A 13,780-nucleotide genomic window follows, 5' to 3' on the forward strand; every position below is an offset into this window, starting at 1 on the left:
TTTGCCTTAGAAAAGTCAGAGTATATTTAGTGCAGATCTTTGATCTCTGCTACTACTTTCATTGCTAGTTGCATTCAAACTAATATGCCATGTAAAGTGCCCACCATCATAAAGACACAAATAAAAGTAAATTAGTTAAAAAAGGAGTGCTTTGAGAATTGACCTTTCTCAGGGAAATTTTTATCACAGTTCACTGTAAGTATCAATCAGAATGTAACCCGCCTGCTTGTGGTTTCTGCCGAAAGAACATGAGAAGGGTTTCCAAAATCTGATATACAAGAATACGTTTATATCAAGCTAATGGAAGTATTTTGAGGTTAATGTTTCTAGACTAGCCTGGTAAGGCATTAATTGAAAGATGAATATGGATAGCCAGCCTCTGCAAAAATGTAAACAACTATACAATCCTCATTGAGAAATCAGTTTTTTAGACTCTGTTATTAAAGGAACATAGGCCCAGATGTAGGTAAAATAGATTTACCGATTTTTAATTACCGAATCCTACCGATTCGGTAATTAAAAATCGGTAAATCTAAGGGGTGGATATGTAGGAACATCCAGATGTTCCTTTTACCGAATCGGTAAATATCTGTATTTACCGATTCGGTAAATACCGACCGCTAATGCCCCATTCATTCCTATGGGCTTTGAATGAATGGGGCATTACCGGTCGGTATTTACCGAATCGGTAAATACAGATTTTGACAAGGGTGCAGGGGGTGTCACTTTGGCACCCTCTAGCACCCCCAAAAAAGATTCGGGGGCCATGTGGCAGGCATACCTGCCCTAAGGGCAGGTCTGCCTGTCATATGGCACAGGTGTGCATGCACACCGGAATCGGTTTTTTACCATGAAGTTGGATTTCATGGTAAAATACCGATTCTGTAAGGCTTGTGGGACTCAGAAGAGTCCCACCTACATATCAAAAATACCGAATAGGTATAAATACCGATTCGGTATTTTACAGATTCGGTAAATTTACCGATCGGTAAATTTACCGAATCTGTAAAATTCTGGGCCCTACATACCATTTACTAAATACCGGTCGGTAACGGCCGAAAATACCGATTTTCGGCCGTTACCGACCGACCTACATCGGGCCCAAAGTCAGTAGCACTTATTCAGGCTTTTTGTTAATTAAGAACAGCTTGTCAAAATTACTGGCATGGGGGTACGCAGGGCAAGGCTAATAGGTATTAAATGGGTGAAGTCTTGAAGATACTGACACCTAATTCATGTGGAATTCTCTCCCTACTCTGTGGCCACACAAAATATGCACCCCTATATATCATATGCATGTGTAAAAACAACTGCTCCCACATGCTGAGGATTCAAACCAAGGACAAGTGACTCCATCCAGGGACAAGTGACTCCATGAGCCCAAGCCCAACTACTTGCTTCCTCACTTAAGAAACGGGGGAAGTCAGTGGAATAAATGGTCCTAGAGATTAAAAGAATCCCGCTGCAGAGCCCAGGCGGTGATTGACAACATATATATGTATGCCAAGGCATTAAGAAATAACCTTAACCTAAACAGAAATGTGGGGTGTAAGCAAGGCGATTCTTTGGGGCACTCTGAGGCCAGCAGTGAGAGGACACTTTACAGCTGAGGTGCAGTGCCTTAAAAGGTTTAGGAAGTATAGAAGCTAGGACCTACATGGTAGAAATTAAGAGAAAATAGGGTGCACTACTGATGGAGGAACACAAGAAAGAGATGTTCTGAGAATTTAACGTCGACTTCTTCAGGAGTGAAGATACAGATAGGGACAGGAGAGAGTAACAAGGTTACCAAAACTTTCACATGAGGCCGGGGAAGACCTAGGGGCACCATTACAAAAAGGTGCTAATGGTGATGATAGTTCAAAGGGTCTAGGGCAGTAGGACCTAAGGGCCTATTAGTGGGGTTTTACAAAGTCTTAGTGCCTTGCTTGCTGGGAACCTTCATGCAAATGTTAAATGACATAGCTAGTACCGGGACACAGACTCCCACAATGACGGAAGTGACCCTCTCCCTAATACTGAAGCCAAATAAATCCCTTCTAGGTTGGCCTATTATAGACCTATATCCCTACTCAACCTGACATGACAACAATATTAGGAGCCAGACTACTGAATCATAATCCTACCTAAGTTTATCCGGTTCAAGCTGGGTTTCTCGAAGGCATAAACTTGATTGACAATATGAAGAAGCACTGCACCTCATAGACAGTGCTCATAGAGGGAAGAGGAGGGCATTCATCTTGTTATTGGATGCGAAGAAAAGCTTGGACAGGGTAGATACTGCTTTTCTGAAGAACATATTAAAGGAACTGATCATAGGTGAGGGGAAACTACAATGGGTCATGGTAGGGTAAGGACTCCATCAGCCCATATAAGATTGAAGAAAGCAATTTCCATGAAGGTACCCACATATAGAGGAATGAAGAAGGTCTGTCCCTTATCGCCGGTACTTTTACCACTAAACCTGGAATTTGTAACACAGCATGTGCACGCTACTAAGGATATGAGAGGCATTAAGCTAGACACCGATATGGCTAAGATAATGCTGTTTGTGAATGATATTTCAGTTTCAGTGACAGATCAGTAGGTGTTCTTACCTGTCCTGATGGATGAGCTGCAATCATTTGAGGTGGTATTGGGCTTCAAGATTAAGCTCACTCATTTGGAAGCCCTTAACTTACCATTGAGCCAGAGAGAAATTCAGAAGTTGGCCCCGATACATTTATGAGCATCAGAGATCCCCTTTAATGTGTTGAAGAAGATATTCAGAAGCTACATCAGCTGTGTCTGACAGAGGAAATGGTCAAAGCTAGAGGTAGGATAAAGCTATTTCTCACCAAAGGTAGGAGGTTTGGGAATTACTAATTTATGGAAATATTACAAGATTGCACACAACAAATATATTATTAATTAGACTAGAATAGTAGTGGATAAAGTGTGGTGTAGGAATGGGCACACATTGTCAAATAGATCACTGTGAGATGTACCAGGGTTGCTGAAACACCATTGTGAGGATAAGTTATAGTACCAAAAGAAACAAAGCTGGGACTGATTTAATTTCTTTCCCCCTTTGCATTATTAGGTGGAGACAACGGGCAGCAGGCCATGTGTAGATGGGGAACTGCCCCATGATAATGAGGTTAAAAATTGGCGGAGGTATTCATCAGTCTTGAAAAGATTACATGCTAGATGTGAGAACGGATGAGCTATCAGTCCACTGAACCATAGATTTATGTGGGCAGGAATGTACAACTGAGAATTGAGACAATCAAATAACTAACTTTAAAAAAGAGACAGCCGCAGCCCATGCACGTTGGCCACTGTCGAAAAAAAAAAAACTGCTTGGAAGTACCTTCAAAAACACTCTTGTCCCTTCAGTTCTTGGATATGACAGAAGGACATTTATCTAAATGGCATATGCACTATATCTCAAGATTGTGCTGTTTGTATTTCTGTGTTTGTAAGTCAGCTGGCTAAGTGCCAGGCATCTGAGCACATTTCAGGTGACTACATCAAAGCAGGAAGTATGAGGGAAATGTGGGGTATGGGGGGGCAAAGCAGTGAAGGAGGCCTCTAGTGCTGTGAGAAGCAGGACAAGGGATTTTAGCAGAGGAAATGTCTCACCCTCACTCAGGCTTGTCAGTTAGTAGTGAGCAGACTGGCGACTTATGGTGCAAACCATGCAGCATGAACCAAAATCTAAACCCTTACAATTCTCAGAAGATTTTTATGAAGGATTGACTTTGCCTAGAGTTTGTGCCTCTCACTAAGAGGATACCCACGAGTGCTGATCTCATTTCTCAGATCCCTAAGACCTCAGTTTTCTCTACCATGCCTTCATTCCCAATGTCTAAATTCATACTTTCCTCTTGGTGAAGGACCTCATTTTCAGGAAGATGCCTGAGTCAGCTACACATCAGTTAATGAACAATAAAGTAATTGATAAACCAAAACACATTGATACAAAATAACAGCAAAGACAGACAGATGTGTAAATGTAGGGGGTATTTTGAAATTTTAATTATGTCAGAAGTGCTCTGATATAGCATTTCTGAGGAACCAATAAATAAACATAATTACTTGACACCTCACTATTTATGGGACAATAAGTAGCTATTTTCATTTAATGTATTTATTTATTGTTTCAGCTAACAGCCTTATAATATTTTAAAAACATGCAACATCAAAAATACTCAATAAAAGCATGTACATAGCAATCTATCAACACATTGATCCGAAACATTGAAATGCAAGTACAATGAAATGCTAAATATAAGCATTTCCATCAAAAGCATACAACCTAAAAAATATATATATAAACTCTTCGGATACAATAATGTGCGAGTGCTATGAAACAAAAAGTGTGCATTACCATTGGAGGGAGAGAAAAATTTATGTTTCAATGTCAGCTAAAGAGGACAGTAAAATCTTTGGAAGTTATTTACTTTCCAGGTGTAAACAATCTGCCAACCCAGCGAGAGAAAAGAAGTGCAGTGCGTAATAAATGGTACGGAATTATGCAATGCATGTAAACAATAGTAGCAGGCTCTATTATGGGAAATATGATGCTACGAAGGTGACCACATACATATGATCTGGTTTAATATAGAACGCTATTGCTGGTTTTACCAACTAACCCTATAGTATTTAAAATGGAGAAGGAGCCACCTTCGTCATGCAGCTACATATTTTGTGCAAAACAGAATAAAATGAGTTAGATTGTCCAGACCACTGAAACTACAATCACAGTCGTCATATCTACTGTTGAGTATATGTATACGTATAAGAAAATCCCTAGTCGGGAGGATATCCAACTGGAATTTTAGGTATAATATTCGCTTCAATAAGGGTACAGCATGTCCAGATATCCTGGACATGGGAGGCCATAGATGTTACTGAAATAATTGCTCATGATAAACCCTGACTTCATCTCCCGACTTTTTTTTTTTATATCAGTGTGTATTCATGAAACTGTTCTTTAATCAAATCTGCAGTATCCTGTCTAATTCTACGAGGAGCTTCCCACAAGGACACTATCTGTAGCTCCTTAAAATAAAATTGTACATGGGATAACCAGATATCGCCCCGGAAAGTATGGCTGGCTGTAATTTCTTCTAGGGTTTCAAAGTACACTGTGGCCTTAGTATTTCTTACCAGTCTAACCCAATAGATAATTAGCCTGAAGGCGATGATTTCTGCTACAAGGGTAAAAGTGAGCAGTGCATACAATGCCACTAGAGGGCCCAAACCCCAACAAAGTTCAGAGGAAATTATTCTCAGCTACTTGGAGTGGGCGAACGTTCAAAAACCCCATAGTTCTGCACCATACCGTGCGGCTGCCGCTCCCCTTTGCTTATATATATTTGCAAAATAATACTGATTGTTCTGGCACCAGCCTCATGCCTAAATTTTAGAACTGCTCCACCCAATTGTCTCAAAACTCAAGTAGCCATCTGAATTTGACAGCCCATCGCAAATTCCCCGAGAATCGAATTCCTAAATAGTCAAACTGCTTAACAGTTTCCAGGGGAATTCCTTCAACCAAAGGCTTTTGCTTAAAACAGGGGGAGGGCCTCAATAAGAAACTTTTTGTTTTGCTTCCATTAATGATCCAAAACATCTTGTCACAATATCCCCAAAGGGAAACATTCATTACAACACAGGCATTACATTGCAATGCCTTTACAACGCAACATTTACAACAAAAGTGCCTTTACACTGCATGCTATTACAACGCATACCATTACAACGCATGCGATTACAACACATGCCATCACAACGCATTATAAGGTTAGTCATGGAGATTTTGAAGTTTTATGGTGGGTATAGGTTTTGGGGTAGTTGGGAATAGTAATTTTTATCCCAGGCTATCCAACACGTTCCCTACTGTTGCACTCACTGGAGTGAGAATACTAATTTTTACCCCTACCCTATCCAACAATTTCCCTACTGTTGCATTCACTGGAGGGGGAATAGTACATTTTACCCCTATGCTATCCAACACTTACCCTACTGTTGCACTAAAAGTATTATGAGTTGTAATGGTATGCGTTGTAATGGAATGCGTTGTAATGGTAGTTTAAAAAATGTGTTTTAATGGTATGTGTTGTAAAATCATGCGATGTCATGGTAGTTGATTGTAAAAATTGTGATGTAAAAGCAAGTGTTGTAATTGTTTGCGATGTAATGTCATATATTCATCCACAAAGAGTGTTAGTAATCTATTGATGGCGTTTTCTGTTTGTGCCATCAGTACTGCGTCATCTACACATAATAATTTTGTCCTCCTCTTCCTCGCCTCAATGGGGATATCCATGGGTTCTTCCATCAAATAATCAGCTGAATCATTAAAAATAAAGATACACACCCTTGCTGGATACCTTTTTGGACTGGGAAGGGTATAATGCACTTCCCACCCTGGCCCATAACATACTTTGGCCTTGTTACATACATATATGGCCTTTATCGCCATTACTAATGAGGGATCAACTCCCAGGTCTACCAGGGATCTCCACAGCCTCTCTTTAGAGATTAACTAGCTGGATAGACTGGTTGTTCGGATTAGAGGGTTGATAAGATGTAATATGAGAATCAAGGGACCAGATCACAAAACATTTTTGAGTGGTGCTATTTCATGTCCTTGGTGGTAAGTTCAGGCCGTGCTTGCTCCAAACATTTGTTACCACTGTATTATGAAACCAGGATTCTGAAGGTGGTAATGTGGAATAAGAACATTTGTGTGTATTTGTTATGTGGCTTTTTGTTATGGTGGTGAAGTGTTCTTGTTTTGTGCTGCTGTTTTCTTTACTGCATTACTGTAATGTGATGGTATTGTGGTTTATTGTGATTGCTGCGTTGTGTTCTGTTTTCACTGTTGCTATGTCATGCCCTGTTTCGTTTTAAGTGTGTTGTTATTTTACTTTGTGTATGCTATTGTGTTGTGTTTCATAGTTTACTTTAATTATGTCAACAAATGCTGCTGCAGTTTCAGCAAATAGTAGCACATGCTGTTAATGTTCCTGTGACAAGCAAACATGTGTCACTGTCTAAGGTGGCAAACTACTGCTGCTCTAGCTCTTCAACTACTTGACACCATTCAACAAAAACTGTGGCACATATTGTGTCTTAACTTGATCTTCCCAGTGCTCTCTTTAGCTGATAACACTCAAGATTTAGTTACTGAGTAAGAATTGTGCACCACTGTTATGAATTGATGTGTATACATGACCCCCTTCAGTGAACAGTAATGGTTATGATCTAACTTGCTCAATGTCCAACATTAGCTAAAATGTGAAGGATAGCTGTGTGAATGTAATGGTTTGTAACAATGTTTCTTAGATTGGCTTGTGAATAAAAGTTATTTTTAAAATGTACAAGTATATTTTTGCCGCAATGTTTTCTGAACATACACTTTGCATTTTCACATGCTAACTTTTTTACCTGGGATATTTTTCAAGGGGAGAGAACATTCCCCTAGAAATTGAGCAATTTTGGTGGCACTCCCTCTCTAGTCTGTTACTGTTCTTTGCCGCAGATACCCAGGGTCTCCGGTACTAAATCCTTTGAAACACTTGCCTTTCGAAGGGTAGATAGAATGAGTTGTAAAGCTTTATCCCAAAAGTTAAAAGGAAGCACTTAAAAACATTTTATGGGCTAGACTAGTGCCCCTTCAAATTAAGGAACTAAACCCCGGATGGAAGTCCCTTGAACACAAAACAAGATGCAGACTCTGCAACTATACACACGAATCTCTGTTACACATGATTTGTTGCTTCCCTGTGGTGCTTCTCCCCCGTCAGACCCATTAAAAACAAATTTGGCTACCTATCGGGGTTCGGACAGTAAAAGAAGCGGTGGCGTCACTTTTCTCTTGCTCTCTTCCAGCAGATTTGGCTAGGTTTGGGAAATATATGGCAGAGCTGCGAAAAGGGCTTGCGGAAGAAGACAGGTCATGCAATATGCAAAGTTAACTCCACTGAATAAGTAATATGTGCCCCCACTAAATCAGATGGAGAAGGTAATACACTTTTGCCAAATACTACAAGAAACTTAGTAAAAAGGACGCATTGGCAGAGCCTTGTGATGTCATCAATGGACAGACATAAATATTCACATATTTATCGTATTTTAATTGCCTCGAGATTGTTGTATATAAATGTTTTCTTTTATAAACCGCTGTTTTTTTTTAAAACCCTTTTATATCTGGCAAACAAGTAGTATTGCAAATGTTTTTAAGTAACTGTGCAAAATAAATAAAAAAATTCAGTTTGAAACTCACATATAGTCTGACAAAAGCACATATACTAAATGAACTAAAGGCTCAAGCATTTTAGCTTTTAAAGACAGTTGTATTTTTATTTACACATAGTGAAGTATGTTTTTTTTAAAGTAGAGAATACTACAAAAGGTCAGAAAGTTCTAGCATTTTATCGGTCCACTAAAAATACATACAACATAGACGAATCAGCTGTATTGTTAACAAAGCAGACGAGATTGTGTATCTGGCTGATGTATCTGGTGGCTCTCAGCACACCTGCAGGCAGATCACCATCAGACTGGAAAAGACGAAGTGCAAAACAGAACAAAAATGCAACAGCCCCTTCTCCAATGATGAACCCAAGACCTGCAATTAAATCCCCATATCCAGCAGGACTGTCCTAACACTGCTCTAATTAAGGAAACAGCTAAACACACCTCTTTCAAGAATATAACCTCACAATTCAGTAATAGTCGACTTTCACCCTTATGAACAAGCTACCTCTCCATCACACAATGACTGTATCTTTGCCTTTGATCCACTGCAGAGCTCCAATGTCTTTAATCTAGATTTGCACTTTAGAAATATCATATGCATACATATGAGCACAATTATGTTGCTTAAGAAGTAGGATGTTTTAGGTCAAATTAGCAGGTGTTCCAATGGTCAATGTTAACCTACAATGAAAAGTTCAGACAGGCTTCAATAACTTTGCCACACCTCTGAACACAAACCTATATTAGCATTGTCTACAAATCCTATTCATTTGAGCAAAGGTGTGGGACAATGTGCTACATTCTGTCAAGTTTGCTGTTGCACTTCTGACCTTTGCTCCAATTTCTGACCTTGAAAGAAACCTTGGAGATGTAATCACACAAAGACAGTATCTTAGTTATCCAGTTGGAGTAGAATGTTACCTTTCGTCCTAGGATGCCAGTGATGACAAGAGTACTCTGTAACCACTGATTGCCCCAAGAACCATGGCATAAGCCTCTGCAGTAGAAGGCATGTTTAGCCATATTGTCCTACTAAGGAATAACTAACAGTTCTTCATGAGCAATTATAGCCAATTGGGAGGTGTGGAATTACTGGAGGCTGGGAAAAGAACAGCAGTTGTGGAATTTTTCAGGCAGAAGTAATTGTGTATCAAGGGTGGGAGTTCAGTGAAGTAATACATGACACAATCTTGGTTCCCAGCTTACTCAGAGATGTAGCTATGAATCTGAAGGTCACCCACTTCCATATGATAATATAGGCTGTGTTTGTCTAGTACTTGACCTAATGAGGCCAGTGATTGAAGAAGTTAAGAGAAAACTGCTATCAAATGTCAGGAAACAGGTATTTCTAACTGTTGCTTTCTAATCTAACCTACCAACTTTGAGAAGAAAAATGTCAACCACTTAAATTACATCCTACTAATTTATGATGCGGTGTGGGACCGGAATGCCACGTCTTAAACATCATTCTACAAAACGTATCTTCATCATATTATGCTGTCAAAACTTTGCTACAATATTATAGCGTGATATTTTCGAAGTTGATATTTTCTCATATATATTCTATGATGGCTGATTCTCAACATGACTTAGGTTGGGGTGGCCAACTTCTTTGAATGCCAAGAAAGGTTAATGTGTAGATCTGTTTGTAGCCTGTAAAGATAAACAGTTTTTTAATTATGTTCATATGGGTAGATTCTGTGGGCCACAATGAATGGAAGCAAAACTGGACATCACTAAACTTGCTGGTGATAGTCTGAAGTATGAGTGGTCACAGAGGTTTGTGTGGTCACAGAGGTTTATTTGCTTTTCTCATGTTCTGGGGGACTTTTCGGATTGAAAAAGAGGCATAAACAAACTTCATAATGAGAGGTATGATGATGATGGTACTGCAGGTGTCAGTAACCCATGCTGAAAGATTTTCTGGGTGAATGGATATATTTCCTAAAGCTACATTGGGTAGGCTCACCTGTGATGTTATGTTACACATAAATATTTGATCCAATATAGTTCAGTTTTAGTTTTATAACTTTTTTTGGATATACATCCATATCCATAAAAGTACAATAGCAATATTAGTAACAGGAGAAAAGTGACAGTATGAGCAAATAAATAACAATTTATAAAACACAATATAATACAATCAAGGCTAAAACAATAAATCCATTAATAGCAATTACATTGTCCCATCCATTTCATTAAGGGAAGAAAAGGACAATAAAAACCATTAGCAACAATTATAAAATATGTCTTTCAGTGTTTATGGGGCTCAGGGTGCTTGCATTGACTTACGTGCCCGAGAGGCAACGCTCAAAAAAGTGCTTGTGCGAAAAATAAGCTCTTCATTGCTCAAAGACAAAATATTTGCGTAGGCAGAATCCAAGCTAACCGACCTGCTCTTTTTAAAAAATGGCTGAAGGAACCCTTTACTGTACTTTACATAGTATTTGCAGAAAAACAAAAGGTGAATAATAGATTGGCCACTTATCCCGTAGCATGGGCACGGTAGAGAGGCGAGTTGCGGGTTATAGGCAAAAGGAAAACATAGTGCAAATTTAATTGTCCCTGCTCTGAGACCAAATAAGAGGCTAATGTCCCAGTTACTCAACGGTAACAATAAATATTCTGGTAAGGGGAGACAACACCGCTCATGGGACATGTATTTAAAAACTAGTGATTTCTTTGATTCTAGCACTAGTCTATCTTTGGTATATAGTGAGTAAAGGGCACTTCCTAATTCTTGTTCATGGTTTCTGTCTCACTAGGGTTTGTAAAGATACTGCCACTATTGACACTGCATAGGCTCTGGTAAACTCCAGAGAGCCAGGGGATATCCATCCCTTTGTCGCACTTCATGCAGTCTTTAATGATATCTTTAGTTAGAGTGGCTGCCTCATTCTTCCAAACCGATAGCCAAAAAAGGGCTGGACGAGCACAAATAAAATCAGTTATATAATCAGTTATATAATTTAAATTCAACTCCCTGTGGCAAATGAATTGTGCGGTGGATATTGGGATTCCCAGCAATCTTCTGCAAAATCTATTCTCTTCCGGCTGAATGCAGGAGCTATTTGCAGTGCCCCAAATCTCTGCTCCGTAAGTAGCCACCGGGACACATTGGGTTTTAAAAAAAAACAATTAAATGCTAGGATTACACCAGAGTTCTTTGGGCATGGAAGACTTAAGGTTAAATTGATGGTCTTTGAGTACTTGCTCCTGGAATGAGTAAGGTGCTCAGTCCAGGAGCCGTTCGCAGCAAAGACCACCCCGAGATAGGGAAATTTACATGTGCTTGTTAGTTTTTGATTGCCTACGCTGATAAAACTGAGCTGGCGTTTCCTGGGCCCACAGGACATTAAGAATGATTTATTAAAATTAACTCTTAAGTTCAGGCTGTCCATATATTAAAAAAAGCACTGTGTCGGGACACGCAAGGAATTTGGGGTGCGGCATATTAAAACCGCATCATTTGCGTATAGCAGCACAGGAAGAGGTTTCCTGTTGATCATTGGTACATCCTGGGACATAGATGTTAGAATTTTGTTCAGGCCATTAATATAAATAATAAAGAGGAGGGGGGCCAAGACACAACCCTGCCTGACCCCCTTCCAACCTTGACAGGTCCTGATACCTCCCCACCTCTACCAATCCTCACTTGAGCCTGAAGATCTTTATGAATATGTGCCAGGAAATGGACCAAGGGGTCATCCAGGCCATAGGCCAGAAGGATTGGCCACAGCTTTGACCTATTGACAAGGTCAAACGCTGAGGACAAATCCATAAAGGCCAAATAGAGTGGGGACTTCCTGGCTATATTATATTTCCCCAATACAAGGCTGAGATTAAGGCATTGCTCAATGGTGCCAATCTTGCATCGGAAGCCTAACTGACAAGACTACAGGATGCTACATTCCTCCGTCCATTCCAGTATCTTATTATACAATAATCTGCCAAGTATTTTAAGGGTATTATGGATCAATGATATAGGTCTATAATTACTAGGCTGCGACTGATCCCCCTTCTTGAATATCGGGACAATGATGCTTTTTTCCCAACTTGCAGGTGGCGAGGTATGTGTAAGATTATTAAAAACATTTAGAAGGAGCGGTACCCAGAATTCCGGCTTCCATTTAATAAAATCTATTGGTAGCCCATCAGGGCCAGAAGCCTTATTCCCGGCACTTTGATGAATAGCTTTTTCTATTTCAGGGAGTGTTATATATATATATACTAACAGGCGGGCCACATTCAAAATGATCAGTGTCCGATGAGGGAAGGGCATGAATATTGGAAAAATGTGATTCCAGGGATTCACAGGATATAGTACAACTAATAGGTGTTAATGACTGACACGCAGTCCAAAAGTCCTTACAGCGGACCAAAATAATTTACCGTTTTTATCAGTTGCAGCTTGAGATAGGATTTCCCATCGGGAAACCAATATAGATTATTTTAGAAAAATATCTTCTCAGTCATCTCTACTCAGATAACTGTGAACTCACAGGTGATGAGGATTGAAAATCATTTGGTTGAGTGGTTTGGAGAAGCTTCTCAGTCAGTGAGATGCTCACCATGAGGGAATTATTTTTATTTTAGATATCCTTGAGGGTTTCACAGGAAGTCTGCAGTTTAGGAGGTTTTAAAGAAGCTCATCAGTTAACAGTAGATTTGGAAGAGTTTAAGGAGTACTCAGTGCTATTGTTTTGAGAATAAGCATTTTTTTGCCAAACAAACACACGTGATGACATGTTTGTTATCTCTTTTTTTTACCTCTCTCATGAATTTAGCAAAGGCAGGCATATTGTTATAGTCTTTCAAATACATTACTTCTGTGCCTCAGTAGATAAAAGGCCATTATTAGTTTTAGAACAACTGGGTCTTCTTTATTTAAATGAAGAATATGACAGCATCTTCCCATTTTTTCGGAATAGGTTCCCAATTAATAGAGTATTTACGAGTGTGGTAAATAATAGAACACTGTTAACGGTGTTTGCCTTAGAAAAGTTAGCATATGTTGTAATATAGTTCTTGAATGGCTACTATTAATTTCATTGCCAGCTAAATTCAAACTGTTATTCTATGTTAAGAGCCCTTCAGCAATCTCAGATTTAAAAAATACACACACAAAAATAAATAAAATAAAAGGAACTGCCTTGAGAATTGACATTTCTAGAGGATACATGTCTCACAGTTCATGGTTAGTGTCTGTCAGAATGCCAATGAACTGCTTGTGCTGTCTGATTCAAGAACAAGATAAGGGTTTCCAAAATCTGCTATTCAAGACCAGGAATTGTCTATGGTTAAAGAAGTATTTGAAGGTAAATGTTTAGAGGCTAGCCTAGTCAGTCACTTACAGAAAGAGGAATTTGTCCAGCCAGACTCTGCAAAAATGCAGACTTGAAAGCAATCCTCAGTGGATAAACCAATGTATGATGATAAAGCTCCTATTTAGATTTGTTGGTTCACTAGGAACTGCTCCTTAAAATCACTGACAAAGGGGTGGGCAGAGCATGGTTAATATATTTTG

The sequence above is a fragment of the Lissotriton helveticus genome, chromosome 5_1 (genome assembly GCF_964261635.1).
Source record: "Lissotriton helveticus chromosome 5_1, aLisHel1.1, whole genome shotgun sequence".
NCBI classification, from domain to species: domain Eukaryota; kingdom Metazoa; phylum Chordata; class Amphibia; order Caudata; family Salamandridae; genus Lissotriton; species Lissotriton helveticus.